The sequence below is a fragment of the Pithys albifrons genome, chromosome 10 (genome assembly GCF_047495875.1).
Source record: "Pithys albifrons albifrons isolate INPA30051 chromosome 10, PitAlb_v1, whole genome shotgun sequence".
NCBI classification, from domain to species: Eukaryota; Metazoa; Chordata; class Aves; order Passeriformes; family Thamnophilidae; genus Pithys; species Pithys albifrons.
Genome location: NC_092467.1, coordinates 15,721,919 through 15,739,004, shown reverse-complemented (window position 1 = coordinate 15,739,004; position 17,086 = coordinate 15,721,919). Strand labels below are relative to the sequence as shown.

Sequence of the window (17,086 nt, the reverse complement as noted above, 5' to 3'; positions counted from 1 at the left end):
TTTTAAAACTGTATGCTTTTGAGTAACTGTTGTAGTTTGGAATTATTATGTAAATTCTCTCCCCTGCCACTAACTGCCCATGCCAGCAGTTAACAAAAAGTAGTTAACTGCTGATCGCTTAGGTGGGGGCAGGTTGTCTCTTTTGTTTTTGGGGACATTTCTTTTTTTTTTTTGGCTTAGCTCGGCGGAGCACTGTGTGTGCGGCCTAGGAGGGAAGCTGCTCTTTGCTATCCTGCTCCTGCTGCTGGCACCGCTGGGGCTTCTTGCTGAGCCGCTGCCTTTTCTCCTCGTCACGGCTGTTTCTCGTGCTTCCTGCATCTGGGTTCCCGGCCTCTGCTCCAGTCTCACCACCGCCTGCAGCGTCACGGCCTGCCCGCCCCGGCTGGGGCTGTGACCCGGGAGAGAGATGTGTGCAGCTGTTTTCCAGGACACGCGGCGGTTCCCCACTTTTAACTTCTTTTCTTCATTTGGGACAAGAGACACAGAGTTCATCTGGGAACTCGCCCTGCTGCTAGCCAGGCTGTGATACTGATACTGCCATGAGTATAACTCTTCTCCCGAAGGAAACTTCTTGTTGTGAGGGGTTGTTGTTGTTGGGGGGGGTTGTTGTTTTGTTTGTTTTTCCTCTGTGGTGTTGGGGAAGTGTTTTGCTCTGGTCTGTTTATAGTTATACCTATACCTATATATATATATATTTATAGCAGTTAGGGACAGTTATCCTTCTTGTATTAAAATTCCTTTTCTTAAATTTGGTAAAGAGTGGCGTGATTATTGTGGAGAAGGCCCCTCCCCCGCTTGTGCGTTAACATTTTAGTTTTTCCCCTCAAACCGGGACAGTAACACTGCACAAAAACAAAAAATAGCTTTTTCCCCTGTTAGTTTTCCTTTTCTCCTACGGTGCCAGTTTGGTATTGTTATTCATTTTATGTATCCTTTATCATATTTGTCAGTAAGTCTCCAGCAGACACAAAGCAGCAGGGTCTGTTTGCAGCAGTACAGCTACTAGGGCTTGGCAAAATAGCCGAGTAAAATCATTTGCATTAGAGCTAATAAAGACAGCTGGAATGGGCCCCAAAATATGTTCAATAAACCAATAAGAGTGACTGCTGTTTATACTCCTACTTTAGTAAAACTAACTGGTTTTCATTCAATGTTTATAGTACTGTAATTGTATGGTGTAGTATTTTACTGCAATTTAAAACTAATATAATGGTCAATGCCTGCCTTTAAATGCCAACAGTTTGCTAACAATTTCCGGTCTCATGCATCATGCATTTTATTTCCTCCATATAAGGGTAGGATGAATGTCTTGCCATTTAGTTCACTGTAGCTCCTGGTAGATGCTGTTTCTTTTATGGAGGCCATTATAACCATCACTTTGGAGAATAAAAGCATGTTGGTTTGTTTGGGTTTTTTTTTAACTGATTCCTATATTCAATGTTTTCCAGAAATCTTCTGGAGGATTAGGGAGGTCATAGTTTAGGAAAAGAAATACATGAATTAACCAATTAGTAGAATTATTTGGAAGTCTAGACACTAACATGCTGCTGTAGCTTCCCTATGCTTTCCCCTCTAGCAAGTTCAGCTTATCTATCCCATGGAAATGATTTATCTAAAATAGAAGTGTTAGACCTTGAGACAATAATATCCTACCGAATCTAAATGTCTTGAAAATATGTGCTTATTCTGAAATATGCACATATTGAATTCCATAAAAAATTATGCCTATTTTTTAGCTTGTTTGATGCATGCCAGCAATTTTTTATAAAGAGGATAACTGATAGACATTCTTAATAATAATGACAAATAACATCCCTTTTCCACAATGCTTGACAATGCAAGGGTGCTGTACAGGATTATTATAGGCAAAATAACAGGCAGAATTTGCCTCTACCCCGTGCCATACGTGAAACAACAAATCAGTCTATACTAAGTTCATTTAGGCATATTTTACATCTTCTAGAACTGGAATTGTGTAGCCTACAAAACAATTTATATTTTATCTGTACCATCTAATTAATTAAATGGCCCCAGAGTACCAGACTCACAAATCTCGTTAATAGCTGAATACTGAAATAAAGGCTGTTCACCCCTACTAGAATAATATTTGCATATCTCCACCTGCGATGGGTAATAAGTACCTGCCACAAATCAGAATTATGAATTTTGCACGCCTAACAAAACCGCAGGGGAAATTATACCTCAGACATTCCATAATAATTGCAGCTAAGCTGTTTAGTGCCATCCACTTATTCTGCCTGAAGTGTTTAAAGCAGCAACAGTTGTAAATGAATTCGGGCACACATTCAAGAGAAAATGTTTTAAAAAGTTTTTCTGTCTTGCCATATGTAATTATCTTTATAGAAATGTTCATCTACAAGTTATAACATGCTCACATTTAAAATTGCAAAATTAAAAAGTAAGTCCTTCTAATTTAAGTACATTTTATAAGAGCATCTTTTTAAGTTTACTGTGGTGATACAAGAAACAGTTTGGGCCATGTTTATCCTGTTGGTATCCCAGAGTTGGTGATCCAGTCTCTAAACAACCACAGGAAGGGCCCTGATTTTCTATTGCTTCTTTCCGCAGTAACTAGTAATTTCTGGGAAAGAGTTAATTGTTAAGGCTTGGACAGAAATATACTACAATGTAGATAGTCTTTTGCAGGCCACAGAATTGGGACATTAAAGTAGGAGCATGAGTTGCCTCTGGTTTATTTTCATGAGAGGAATGGAGACTGCGTATGAAGCAGAGCTGGGAAGGACAAGCAGTGACATGCTGGTGGTTGCAGCTTCTGGGTGGGAGTGTAAAAGAATGACAATGCTAGTATACAGTGTTTTGAGAGGGCTCAAAAGCCCTTTATAAGCATAGGTCCTGCTCGCTCACCTGCATTAGGACAACTCTAGGAAGGGGACTGTGCTTTCCTTTGGGAACAGAGGTTGGTCTGTGGATGTGGTATGAATCCATCCTCTGTATATATATCTGTTTCTTGTGGCACAGTGTGACAATTCTCACTTTATCTACAGAAGCAAAAAGACACAGGCACAGGCAGTGTTTGGAAGCCATAGCAGCACATGGAGCATGTTCCACCTGTCGGCAGGTGAAGATACAGAGACATGGGACAGCACCTGTCCCTGTGGGATCCTTGATCCCAGCCTGCCTCTCTGCAAGTGGTGGGGTCTTTGCTACTGCAAACATGAGACATTAGGCAGCAGACTGGTGGTGACAGCCCTGCCATCTCTCGTGATATGCATGAATGAATCGTTCTATTACAGACTTCAGAGAGGGCAACAGACCAACAAAAATGACTCCTCCTTCACTCTGATTCTCACTCAACGCTTACTGTTTTATCAAGAGCTAGACTTTCCCTTTCTGCAGCAGAGGTGAACAGAGCCAAAACTGCAGTCTGAACTGTATATGTGATCACTGAAATCAGCTTGTAATTTTAAAGCTAGTCTTCTGATTTGGGGGTCTTTTCTCTCAGTTATGCACAGCATGGGCAAGCCTGGGTTTGCACATTGAGGCTGAAGGTGGCAGTACACTGGAGGGAAGAAAGATAGAGAGGAACCCCATTTCCATGAGATGAGCAGGGCAGAGACAGCCCAGAAGAAGGCACTTGATGTCAGGTGCGGATGAGTGGCCCCAAGGAAACCATATCCTGAAAGGGGCCTGACAGTTTGGGTAAGCATTCAAATGCATACATTTGTAGACAACCAAACTCACCTCAGGGTTAGGTTTATATTCTATCACATCACTGTAGCCTTACAACATGCAAATATAACCTTGCTGTAATGCTTACTGTCTCTCCAGAAGAGGAGCAGGAGAAGCTTGGAGAGGATTTCTCCTGCTGAGGCAACGGTACCCTCTGCCAAGCAGTGCTAGTGGCACACAGCCCCAGGGAAGGAGACCCCAGGGCACTGTGGCTCCTGTGCCTATAAACATCCACGTATGTATGCTGCAAGGGTAGCAGTCATTTTGCCAATGTTTTAGTAAAGGATTAAAAATAATTAAGATCTATATATATTCAAAAGGAAGGGGCATAGTGAAGAAAGTCACAAGAAAATCATTGTCAGGTTGTCTGATTCTGCCTAGAATGACAGCAGTGAGTCTGAGAGTTTAGGAAAATAGCTGATAGCCTATTACCATGATGAGGTGTAGCTTAAACTTCATTTTATATTTTAAAGGACTCATAAATGAGATCTCTATGGATTTTTTCCTATTACATAAAATGGCTATAGACACTGAATCATAATCTCTCACTAACTTACACATTAGCCCTGGGCAATAAAGATGTTTTTATTGGAGGCAGATTTCATGAAAAGTTGTTCAGTTTTATCTCTGAATACTGTACTAAGCTGAAGGCATTTAAGTATACTGTTGGGACACTCTGTCCTGGAAAGCAGTTACGCTCCAAAGGACAGGGAGGTCATTGGAAAAGCTCTATTTTCTGCTACAGGATCCTGCTCTTTCTCTTCTGTTCGTCTGCCATTCTTTTGCCTGAGCTATGAACAGAGGCCAAGCCATCCTCTCAGACTGCAATCCCTGCTTTCCCTCTGATGAATTCAGATCTGGAGCCAGCCAAACATGTCTGAAAGTGAGGCCTTGGTCCTCCTGACTGCTTTCTCAAGTTTTATCAAGTCCTCTTTCATTTTTTTCCTGCCAGCAATGCAGTGCAAGGTTGCAGGTTTGCTCTTCAGTTCACACCTCTTACCTGGGCCATTACCCAAACCATCAGGCTGTTTCCCTGCTGTAAATTGCCACTTTTCCCATCTTGTGTGGAAACAATTAAAATGTTTACCCCAACTCCCAGCATCTCATTTTGATTTTTCACAGAATCCTTTTCTCCAACCTTGGCAAACACAGCTCTATTCCTGCTATCCATGCAGAGCATTGTGGCAACCATTCCTACCCCAACAGCTTGTACTGTCCAAGCTGCCTCCCTCCATTAATACCTCCTTGATAATTCTCTTGATTTCACAGGTAACATAATCTTCTCGTTGTCTTCCACCCGTCATCTGTCACTTGGTATCAGCCTGTGACTGTCTCTTGGCTCTTGCTGTCATTACAGGATGGTTACATTTTCTATCAAGACCGTCATGCCTTTTCCTTCTATTACTGCCCTTTCTCTTCCTTCAGCTGGCAGTGGTACCTCATAATTACCCATAAACCTGACTTCTAGATCTGATTCTGTGCTACATGTTTGTGGTTCGTATGTTTGGGGAACTGTTGGCAGTTCAGGAGTTCTCTCTCCTCCTCAGGTGGTCCCTGCTTGCCCACAGACACTTCACCTCTCTTCTGGACTACATTTTCCAGTTCCACTCTTATAGAAGCTCAAATACATACAGAAGGTGGGAGAGGATCCCCTCTCTAGAGCCAAAGACTTTATAATTTATGCTTGTAGCTAATAGCATCAGAAAATGCTATATTACTGCTATATGCAGCAGTGTATGGTCTTAGCAGCAGTGTTACTTCGGCTTAGTTCCTTTCCAGCTGTATTTGTATTAGCTGGCCTTTGTCTGGAAGGCAGATGAGGAATTGGCGTTAGTGGTTTCTTTCCATAAACTATTATGCAGAGAATAATCTCTGATTGATGAGGTCGTGCCCTACTACCTTACAAAGAAACACATGTGTCTCTCTTAGATTTAAACCTAAGGCCATACTTGGCAATCAGTCAGCAGTTTCTCATTGATCATGACTGGCAGATATTTTTATTATGCCTATTTTTTGTTTTATTTCCTTCATTTATCTAAATCTACCAGATATTTCTGTTTAGTCATTCAATCTATAAAAAGTACAGATTTCATATTATATGATGCTTTAAGTATGTATGATAAAAAGATGGTTTCCCTTTACCTTGCACTTTCCATTCATATTGTAATTTTTTGTTCCAGCTTAAACAGTCCACATTTCATTAAAAAACCCCCACACTATTCATATTTCTTTCATCCCTTATAAGATGCTAAGAGCAAAGTTACTTTTATGAAATTTGGCAGGTAAGAGGATCTAGTTAAATCATCTCAAACCCCTGGAGTTTTGGGCCTCCAGCTATTATGGTAGAGCAGCTATGAGTATTCAAAAATTGGTCCTTTGTTTGCACTGCATTTCCAAGCCATCTGTAGCACACAAAAGCCACAGCTCTCTTTATAGTTTAGAATGAATATTTAAAAGTTCAGTTTTAGATTTTATTTGTAGCACTTAGATCTCTCTATCCCATCTGTCTTGTGTCTCGGAGCAGTTACATTTGACTGTACTAGGCAATGTCAGGACTTGGTCTTAGAACCAGAGCTAAACCCTGGTTCCTTTCTGCTTGGTATCATAGAGCATGCATGAGTATGATCAGGATCTGCGCAGAGGGCTGACAGCATATGGATTTTTTATTTATATGCACTAAATTATTCTTTTACAATTAACGAGCATCTGCAAATAGTAGGTAATCTAGTCTGAAACTTGCTGTATGCTCCTGTAGGGTGGCAGAAAATACAACCAACTGCATGAGTGCTGCTGGCTCTAGAAGGTGTAGTGCAGCACCCTGAGTGGCTGGCAATGTCCATCCCAAACTGCGCTGCCCCCACATTGTGATGCTGTCCTTGGACCATGCGCTGAGCCTCGGCTTTCATAACATGTCTAGGAAGTGACAAATGTCCTCAGGAGAAGGGAAGGCACGAGGGGATGTTGCATCAGAAGATACTGGTGTCAGCTGGTGTGGAGGAGGCCGTAGGGAAAAGCGTTGGAACTGCTCACTTCAGACAGCGTTGGCATAAGCATTCATATACATTCACATATACGTGCCTGTCTGTTTCATGGAAAATTTAGCAAGGAGCAACAGAGCTTCCTTAAATTACAGGGGAAATAACTCATAGTAATTTACCCTGTTAGAGTATCATCATCTCCGTGTGTCAGGTTCAGTATTTTGTATCTACACCTTAGCTGCATCTGACAACAATGTGCAATTTTTTTTCCTCTTCTGTTTTAACCAGATACCTGAAGTCACCTCTTCTGAACCAGTGGTATGAAAAGAGAAACAACATATCTGTCAGAAAAACGTGAAGATCTACCTCCCATTAAGGCATTCTTCAGTTCTGGTAAATTTTTCATCCCTTCTTTTTATTCTGTGCTCTGTCCTGAGTTGTAGTGAGATGTTTATTAGACTCTTGAGATGTAAATGAAACATTGCCCTTAATGGAGTTCTTCTCTTTAATATTCTGTAGTATTTTTTAAGATATATTTATATAAATGTGTAAGTTTTTAAATTTTATGTATATGTGTGTGTGTATTTCCATCCTATTCTAGAAAAAATGAGCAAAATAGGAATGTTAACATATATCACTATGAAAACATATATCACTATTCTGAGTTGGAAGGGATCCACATGGATCATAGATTCTTACAGTTATTTAAATACATCTTTAAAGAAAGGTGTGTGCAAGTCTGTCAAGCTTGCATTCTCACTCAGGTCTTCCATGAGGCCAGATTCTTGCTTTTCCAAAGATAAGCAACTTATATGTTATCTTAACTAAATTTCTCACTGATCTGTAAAGATTTATACTACTTTAAAAAACAAATGAATCAATGAAGAAAGTAATATGGTTTTGCTGAATTAAATAAATCATAGGGAATAAACTGTTGTTTCCAGTAGTGCTGCCTCTGACACGGAGCTCTGAACCTCGCTGGGAGTCATAGGAGTGCTTCTTGGCTGCATTCACATGAAAATATGGGGTGTTTTTGCAGTGGTGGGTTGTGTCTTTTCCTAATGAAAGGGAGCCTTACCTGCTGGCTTTGCATTTCCTTACATGTTACTGTGTGAGTTTTTTCCCTAGGCTTTAAAATAATGAACTCTTTTCTGCAGACCACTGTCACCTCCTGCTAGTGCTCCCTGGAGAACAGATGGTCGCAAAAGTGAACTGTGTTTCTGGTTGCATATCACATCTTACTCTTGAGTCCATGCAATACCCATGCAACCATTCCTGTTGCTTCAAACAAGCAGTCCAAAGTAAGTATAAGAATTTCACTTCAAATGTTCTTTTAGTTATTTTTTTATTTGGGGAGCTTTTGTCTGTTATCATGTAATGAGAGACTGAAAAACACAGAGAAGTAAAATCATAAAGTGTGCCTAAAGCACTTTCTACAGAGGCAGCTCAGCTCACATGGCTGCAATAGTGTCATGGAGATGAGCAGGTGATGCATGCTTAGAACTTCTTGGGGTTGGGATAGGACTCTGCTGGAGTCGAGAAAGGCAGGATAAAGGCATTTATTGATGCCAAATTCTTTCTTGTCAATAGATACCAATTGTACAAAAGCTCTACCTCACTGTACTTTTGTATGAAAATGGGGAGTAAGCTTCAATCTTCAAATTTTAAAATCTTAGCTATAAAGAAGGTAGAGGGAAGGTGAAAAAAAGGATAATTAAGCTGTTAGTTTCCTTTACTTTGGGTATTGAGTGGGAAAAAGAAAGAATTCATGGAAGATGAGAATGAAAGCTTTCCTGGCTGAGTTAGTTTGTTAAAGACAGAACTTATGAAGTGGTGTTTGCTAACGGGCTAGCCACAGTTAAGTGGACATCAGGATTTTGTGAAACTTTTGTGAAACTTTTCAAGTGAGGAAAATGTCACTAATTTCCCTGTAATAAAACCTCTAATTAGAAAACATAAGGAAGCCTCAGACCATATCTTATGAAGGAAAGGTGCTTAAAACTAAAGACAGCAAAAAAAGTAATTCTCTGGGGAGCTCTGTACTCTTTAGTCTCCATCTGACCTGCCTCACCCTTTCGGAAAGGCCTGAACTCCCCAGTGAGCTGCCTGGGCTCTGGAAGCATCTGGCAGCCTTTGGTCTAATACTTAGAAGTCTCTAGGGCTGCCTTAGTCTCAGGAAATATGGTTTTTTTCGTTTATTCATTTGTAAAAGCTTTGTTGCTTCCACAGAGATGTGTGGCTGATCCATTGTAAATCTTTGTTCTATATGGTGTTTTTAATCCTTTTGTTTTGTGTGTATAAAAAGCCTCAAATTTCCTGTGCTTTGCCCATCTTTATCCTCAGCAGTGAGGTTCTTTCCACAGCACTAAGTCAATGGGGTGGATTGGCAGCTCCTGCCCAGCTGCTGCCTGCCCATTTGTGCAGGCATCCAGACCTGTTCACCTTTTCCTGCTCCATAGTGCATCTAAATATCAAGGTGGATTTGGTTCTAGTCCAGGATTTTTTAAAATGGGACCCTGGAGTTATGTAGTGCACTGAAGCTTTGACTGGTCTCATAAAAGCTTCCTCACAGTCTAAATTTCACAAGAGGTTGTTTTTTAGGCATCTCAATTGATTTAAGAAGTTTTAGACATCCAGGTTTTGGGTCTGGCCCTGTTATCTTCCAGGTAAATGTTAGTACTCCAAGCTGTAGTCTCTCTAAGCAGAAGGATGGTGGAATAGGGTTCATCTCATGCAAGTGTATGTGTGCTCCCCTCTCTGGCCTTGCACACCAGGAACATGCAGGCAACAGCAGTGTTTTGCACTGAGTTCATGCTGTCTGATCACATAATCCAGCTGCTTCAGTGTAAATCAAAAAAAATTGTGAAAATTTGCAGATGCCAAGTGCTGACAGAAAAAGCATTCAAAAATACAGGAATTCTAAGGTCCTAAGAGAACAGATAACCTGAAGTTTTCAATTAATTTCACCTGTTTTTTCCTCTCCTTCAAAAAGCAGGACCTGTGGCTGCTGCTTGGCTGGGCTAAGAAAGCCAGCATGTGTCTCCAAGGGCTTACTGATGTAATTTTTCCTTTGACATGAACTAGTGTAAGCTAGAGACCAGTTCCTTAGGACAGCTAGTTCTGAAATATTCAGCAACCTTTCATTGTCAAATATTTCGTATTTAATATCAAGCAGTCAGACCAGTTTGGGTGAGAGGAGAAAGACGGCTGTCTGTTAAATCCCAAACCCTATGAGGTAACTGCTTTTCCTGCCGAGCCATCACCAGTGCTGCAAGGAGGAGGAGGGCTATGGAGAATGTGGCAAAACATATTTCAGCTGTTCCTGCAGTCTGGCCTAGAGCATCTCTGCCCCTGGCTTGATGAAACTGCTCCTCTGGAAGAGGATGGCAGGAGTCTGGACCGAGATGGGCCATAGCTATAGAATAGGCTTGAGCTCACATGCTGTTTGTTCAGCATTTTGTCAGGCTGGCACATGCTCACTCTGAGTGTGCATTGGCACGTCCAAGCCTGGTGTGGTTTGTGCTAAAGGCTGGAAGAGGAGAAACTGAAATAGAGAAACGGAGGGCAAGGATGAAAGTCCTTGCTTCAGAGTATTGGTGTATTTATTTTTTTTACCCATTGTAATTGGTGAATGGCCAGGTCAGGTCAGAAATGCCCTTCTGTGCAGCACAGCTGGAGCAACAGCCTGAGTCCAACCTTCTGGTGCTGCCAACCTACCTCTTATCCTTGTCCTTTGTTACAAAGTTCTATAGGTCATCTCAAAGTAAAGGGGACAAAAAGGTATATTTGAAGTCACAGCATTAAGGTGAAAAGTAGCTACGGGTGGGTGTTATTATTTATTAAGTTTTCTCTGTCATAGCACGACCACCATTTGTTGCCCTGTAGATGAAGTTTATATGAATATTCATGTAAGTTTTGAAAAAGAATAAATGGCAGACAGTGGGAGGTTGGTTGGTAGTGATTATGATTAGTGCTGAAAACAAGAACGTGCACCTCAAACCATGTGTGATTTTCATAGGTCAGTTTATGAAGTGGCAGGGAAGGAGAATATTCAAATATTTACTTCTTTTTGTAAACCCAAAGAGATTTTAGACCACATATTCACTGAATTTCCAAAATTCCATCATAGTGCATGTATGCACTTGTTAGTCCTTAAACTAGTAGGATGTCATTAAAACATTCATTGACACAGCTACTGTCTACATTAGCTAGACCTTCAACATTACTAATTTAGGTCTTCCTGCATTTGCATGCAGCACCTCAACTACAAGGCTTTAATGCTGTTCTCTGTTTTGTTCTGCTGTCAGGTGTTCAGCTCTAGTGTCTTCTTCACTGAAGAATTTCTGTATTACAAGTCTGAATGCAATCTGTTTTGTATGCTCGTGAACTACCTCTAGGACTTGAAAAAAGTATTTTATATTCTACACTGGTTAATTTTTCATTTCTCTGGCACCTTGGTGAAAAGTAGTCAACACAGTTAACAGTATACATTGTGCAACAATAAATATTTCATTGGATATATAATCTGCACAATTTACAAGTTTGATTTTTCTCTGGGAGTTTGAATAAATCTGTAATTTTGAATATTTGGTGAAATCTCATTTTTATAGTATATTACTCTATAATCACTGTAAAATATATGATCTGGTTTTTAATGGGAGCTATAGACATTACCTTCTTTTTTTCCTAAATTGCTAAACTCTAATAGAGCTGTTTTATAGGGAGAGTAGTCTGAAGCAAGAAATACGGAAGTTTCATCCTGGGAACAGTATATAATTCATATGCTAGTAAATTATACTGTATTCCGTATACAAGATAACATTAAGGGGTTTCTTTTTTAGGGTGTCTAAATACTTACATTTCTAGCTTATATATGAATTTGTTGTACAGTTTTTTGATTTTGTTGTGTTTTCTGGTTTATTCTGTTGGAATGAACAAATTTCTTTAAACATGTCTAGCTCGTGTTTCCTATCCTTAAGCCCACTGTAATTAATTAAAAAATTCTGTTATTTTCTGCTCCAGCATTTCCACTCTATACCTACAGGTTTATGTTTCTGTTCATGGTTTCATATGCAGGAATGTGGGGCTGGAGATTTTTTGATTTCTTTATATATTAATAGATTACTCTTTTACTGTTGCACACACCTGGAAACTAAACTTGATCCAGGAGACAAAAAGATAAATTACTCCGTGTGCAGGGTATTGAACTCCTATCACTATATTGTGATATATTAATTCTTCTTTAATGCATTTATCCTTGCTGTGTGCCTGTGAGATAGGGAGCCTAAGTCATACTTGTTTCAAAGATTGGGGATTAAGCCACAACCTCCCCTAAGCAACTTGACTAAGGCTGCACAGGATGTTTGCAGCAAAATAGTGAGAGATCATGGCTCTGAGTGGTGATGTTAAGTACAGGATCGCTCCCCCTCTGTTCCAAGGCTTTAGTCCTTGCCTCAGAAGTTATGCTTTCATTTTGTTTAAATAAAATTCCATTTGAAATAAACCAGCAGTTCTAAATGCAAGTGCCATAGGCTGCAAGCCAACCAAAGGATTTTAAATACTGTATTACTGGGAATGTAATTTCCCATCAATTTCCCCTGTTACTTTTGGTTTTTTGGAACTATTGACCTAGTCTCTTGATGGAGCATAGCAACATTAGATCCTATTTGAATATAAAAAAGATAATGAAAAGAAAGTGTAGCAGCTGATGACTGTGGATGGGTTTCAAGCACATAGGGAGAATAATACTTTCACGTTGTCCAAAGGTTGAGCAAAAAAAAGGAGAAAATGAGCAATGCCTCTCAGAGCAAAGTTACCCAGCATAGCTGGCTGCATTTAGGAGAGTGACTACTTTCCAGAGAGGGGAAATGGAAGCTCAGGTGCTCAAACAATTTGAAATGAGACTGGCAAATGTGTTCAGAAAATAATTTGTGATTAAAGCATGTCTATTCTGATTCTAATGTTTGTTTCTGTGAAAGAAACTCATGTTTGGTAATGTATTTGTTCCCAAACTGGTAGCTTAAATATTGATGCAAGTTTGCAAAATTGTGCAGTAGGTGCACAGGTTAGCTCATGGTTTAGAATTCCCCCAGGTAACAGGAACTATCAGTTGTTTCTCCCAGAAAATGATGAATATGTTTTCTGTTGACAAAATAGTCTTTATTCTCGTAATGGGGGACTTTAATACTGTTTCTTTTAAATGTCATCCACTTTCCCAATGTCTTTCTTTTCCATCTTACCTGCTCTCAAAAACTCAAGATGAAGTAACCTTACTGAACATTAACACTTCTTGAAGTTTCATTAACCTCCTCTTGCCTCTTTGTTTGCACTCTGTGACTAGAAGATCTTTACAACCACTTTAAAAGTGATTATTGTTCTGACAGTACCCTCCACGAGGCTTGCTGTCTTGCCGTTGAACTGAATGGGCTGTGCACAGGACACTATCTTGTGTTTTAGCTGGGAACAGTAAGCCACTGATAAAGGAATTCAATCATCTTGCTATGCTAAGTGTACCTATTTCTTTGATTTTTTAGACCTATGGATCTTTCTGTAAAACTCCTTCTGCATTTTCTTCTTCCTTTACTATCCTCCTTTTTCGTCTCTAATCATCCTTTCCCTGTTCTTCCTTTTCCTTGTTAAAGATATGGCTGTCACTGAGCTGCTCCTTGCTTATCATCAGCAAACCCACCTTTCAGAAGGATCTACCTTTTGCCATGTCTGAAGTCAGTAAAATTTAGCCTTGTCATCCTTTATGAGAGTCCCATCATTGACTATAACCCCATAGTTGACTGCTGTGTTATGCAGAACAAGGCAGGCTGCAAGGATGTCAGATATGGTATTGAGTCTGTGCTTTGACAATTGGAAAAGACACTGAGAATGAGATTTCACAATCCCAGAAGACCTTTGAGTGATCAATGAATTCTGAGTAAGTGAACTAGTAAGTGAACTTCTGCTGGTATAAGGACAAAATCAAATTAGATCCATCAGCTGTTTCTGTCCTGGAATAGCCACTGTTGCCTAGAAATCATACAATAAAAAAGTAACTAAATCTGATGTATGAGACAGGGGATCAATGATGTGTTAGAATAAATGCAATATAGCAGTAAATCAAGCACTTAAAATACAAACCATATTCTAAAAATCTTGCCAATAAAAAGACATTTTCTGTTTACAAAATTCATGAAAATTAGGACTCAGCAGACTGGGGAATAAATCTTGTTCATAGTTCACTTGGTAAACTAGTAATGTTATGAGACTGAGCTTTGATACACATACAACACAGGCTCATCACATTACAAGGCGGCATTCTGATGTGAAAATGCTTGTCTCATTATTAATAATTGACAGAGCACATGATGTTATTCACTACAGAAGCCTATTAACTGAGCATTGGCAGCAGGATATAGTTGCAGGGAATAACCTATCCTTAAATGTAAAGTAAAAGGCATTAACTAATCTGTGTAGTTTTCATTCAGCTCTTTGGACAGTGTCCACTTGCCACAGTGGCAGTAGATTACTGAGGTCAATCTGGAGAACATCTCAAAGTCTGTACCATACGTTGAAGCTTCTTAATTGTCCCAAATTCTGCATTTAAGAAGAGAACTAGTGCTGAAGTGGAGCCACTGACTACAACTAGTGTTTATTAACTTCTATGAGTATTGCAGAGATCAACCATCAAAGATCAAAGCTGTGTGTGATTGGCCATATGACTGTTTTCTGTGATGTTCACCACTTTTTTCCCCCCTCTGCCAGACATGCCAGTGAACATGGGTCATTGAAAAAGGCTGCTGAGTAGGATCCAGTGATAGCTGTCACTCAAGAAGTTTGAAGTCATAATCCGTCACTTAGATCTGAATTAACAGCTTCACCCACATCTTAAGTTTTTATATAGAGAGGTAAGAACCAGAAAATTCTTAGTTTATTTGTTTTGTCTTCTTCCCCTAGGAGAAAGAAATTTTATTCACAACTTATAACTCTAAGGTCCTTAATTGGTTTACAATCAATCTGCAATTGTTCTTGTTTCTTCAGGGACAAGAAAGGCTAAAATATCCTGGTTTATCATTAAAATGATCAGATTTATAGAACCAGTATTTCGTAATCAGTATAGCCTGTTCTCCCAAGTGGCAGGCAATATTGAGGACATGTCTGCAAATGGTGGGTTAGACCAATCTGCTGAACAGTAGCAAGGGTACTGGTGTTGGTGAAATGGAGCGTTCTGTGCTAGAACAGAGCTTGGACAGGAATGTGATCTTTTCCTGGGGAGAGGGAGGGGCCTATTTTTTTTCTCATTCAGGTTAATCTTATTTATAAACTGTTAACTTTATGTCAGTTAACTTGCAAGATGAAATTTTTTCCTAATAATAGAGCAGCAAGGGACTTGTAGATATACTGAGATACAGCATCTATGTCAAGCCATTATGATGTAGGAAATGGTCCCTAGGTGCTATAGTTTAGTCAGTCCAAACCTATTCTTCTTTGCTTCTCTTCTTAATTAGCAACTAAAAGATAAATAATTTTGCTGTCATTGCAGCACAATAACAACCAGGGCAAAGCAATGACCAGTGAGCCTTGCCCTAAATCCTGTAGCAATAAATGTTCAAACAAAAAAATCCCCCCACCCCCACTCCTTACTTTGATTTATTAACTTGGGATGACTGATTTTGCTGTCAAAGTCTGTCAGTGCCATGGAATGAAAATAAAATCGGTGGCATTGCCTCGTGTGAAGCCACGCATAGTATCTAGCCTTAAACATTAGCACTGAAGCTCCAACTCCAGCCTGCTCCCTGCCCCCATTCATTAGCTTTCTAAATCCTCCTGTCTTTGTGGAATCACTGCAGCAAGTTGAAAATGATATATGTAATGAAAAACCCTGTCTGCCTAGTGCAGAGAGGGTGGAGAAAAAGAGTTTGCTTAGCAGTCGCCGCTGTGCTGATTCCAGCAACGATTAGTGCGGACTTTGTTAGAGGAGCTCACCAAGAGCAGAATATTAAGGCACACAAAAGGGAAAGTCATTGTTTCTAATGATTTGTGTCTGCCTGACTGGTTTTGTTTCCTTTTTGAGCACTGTGACAAAATGCACTTAGAGACTTTAGTTGGAAAGAAATGCAGATGTCTTTGAGGCTTTGTTATAATTTGGGGCTATTTTCAATATTATGCTATAAATAAATTATCTTTTCTGTCTGGGTACCTGATGAGCAAGAAACCATACAGTTTCTGCTTTAAGTGCAGACAGAGGCAGAGGGAATGACACTGCATCATATTGCAGTCCAGTTCAACTCAGTAAATTATGGGTATGGGGGAAAATATTAACAGATAAATATTTCTGAGTTTTTGTTAACTATGTACTCCCAACAATATGTTGGCTATTTAATAAAAAAATATTTCATATTTTTCTGCATGACACATAAAAGATCTGATTTTTCACAAACACTGGATTTCACAATGCTGATCTAAGTCATTGACAAGTGTGGGTGTTCAGCATCTCTGATGCCAAGCTATAATTGTACCTGATAATTCAGGGTGAGAAACCTGGATGTTTAATAATTTTATGCATAATAGAGGACTCAAGCACATTCTGCCTCATAATATGAAAAAAATCTGTCTCATAACCATACAACCGTAGTTATTTTCTTAATGGAAATGTAAATTTATTGTAGTTCATATGTAGCATAACCTAGCAGGCTAGCAGTGCAGCTTTAGGGCTTGAAGCTCTATGGCCATTTCTTTGATTTCAATGAATCTACATGCAAGTTGTTGTGGTTTGGGCCCAGAAAGTTTGAGATATTTGCGTTCCCACATACACCACCACATTCTTGCTTTAGATGTCTGGACAAAATTTCATCTGTTTCTGTAGCTCTTTTATGTCACTGGACTGTAGAATATGTCTTGGAGCCAGATGCTGTTCTTGAATGCTGGACTTTATAGTCAGATTGTGTTGTTAAAGATTCTTTTTAATTGACTTGGTATTTATCCCACATACAACATGTAATCCAACTGTTGTTTGTATCCTTGTATACCTTGAGGTGCCCATGGAGGTAAAAGCTTGTTTAATACCCAATATGCTGGAAATTTGTATTATGAAAAAGTCCTTGCCCTGAAGAGTTTTGTAATTTTCAGCTAATGCGATGTGAAAAACAGGAGGAAGGAAAATGGAAAACATGGGGAAGCGAAATGAGTTGCCCAAGTTCTGTCAGCTGGTTTCCAGCTTGTAATCCAGTCCCCGAGCAATGAATCACACTGCTTACCACAGGCCAATTTGTGAAGGAATGAGCTCCTACTGGGAAGCAACAGGTTAGTACATGCCTATTGACTTCCCTGCCAGATATTCCCAGTCTTGGCTCTGTGCTGTGCTTTACTACTCAGCACCATGTCCAAAAATGTTCACAGCATAGCTCAGA

The 17,086-nt window shown here is 39.7% G+C and overlaps 1 long non-coding RNA gene across 1 annotated transcript; it reads left to right on the top strand.

The window, feature by feature from the left end:
* The first annotated feature begins 6,989 nt into the window (after positions 1-6,989).
* Positions 6,990-16,885, top strand: LOC139676462 (uncharacterized). The gene is made up of 4 exons (XR_011698660.1): positions 6,990-7,082; positions 7,847-7,990; positions 14,442-14,584; positions 16,806-16,885. It is a non-coding gene; the product is annotated as an uncharacterized lncRNA (long non-coding RNA).
* Positions 16,886-17,086: the final 201 nt, after the last annotated feature.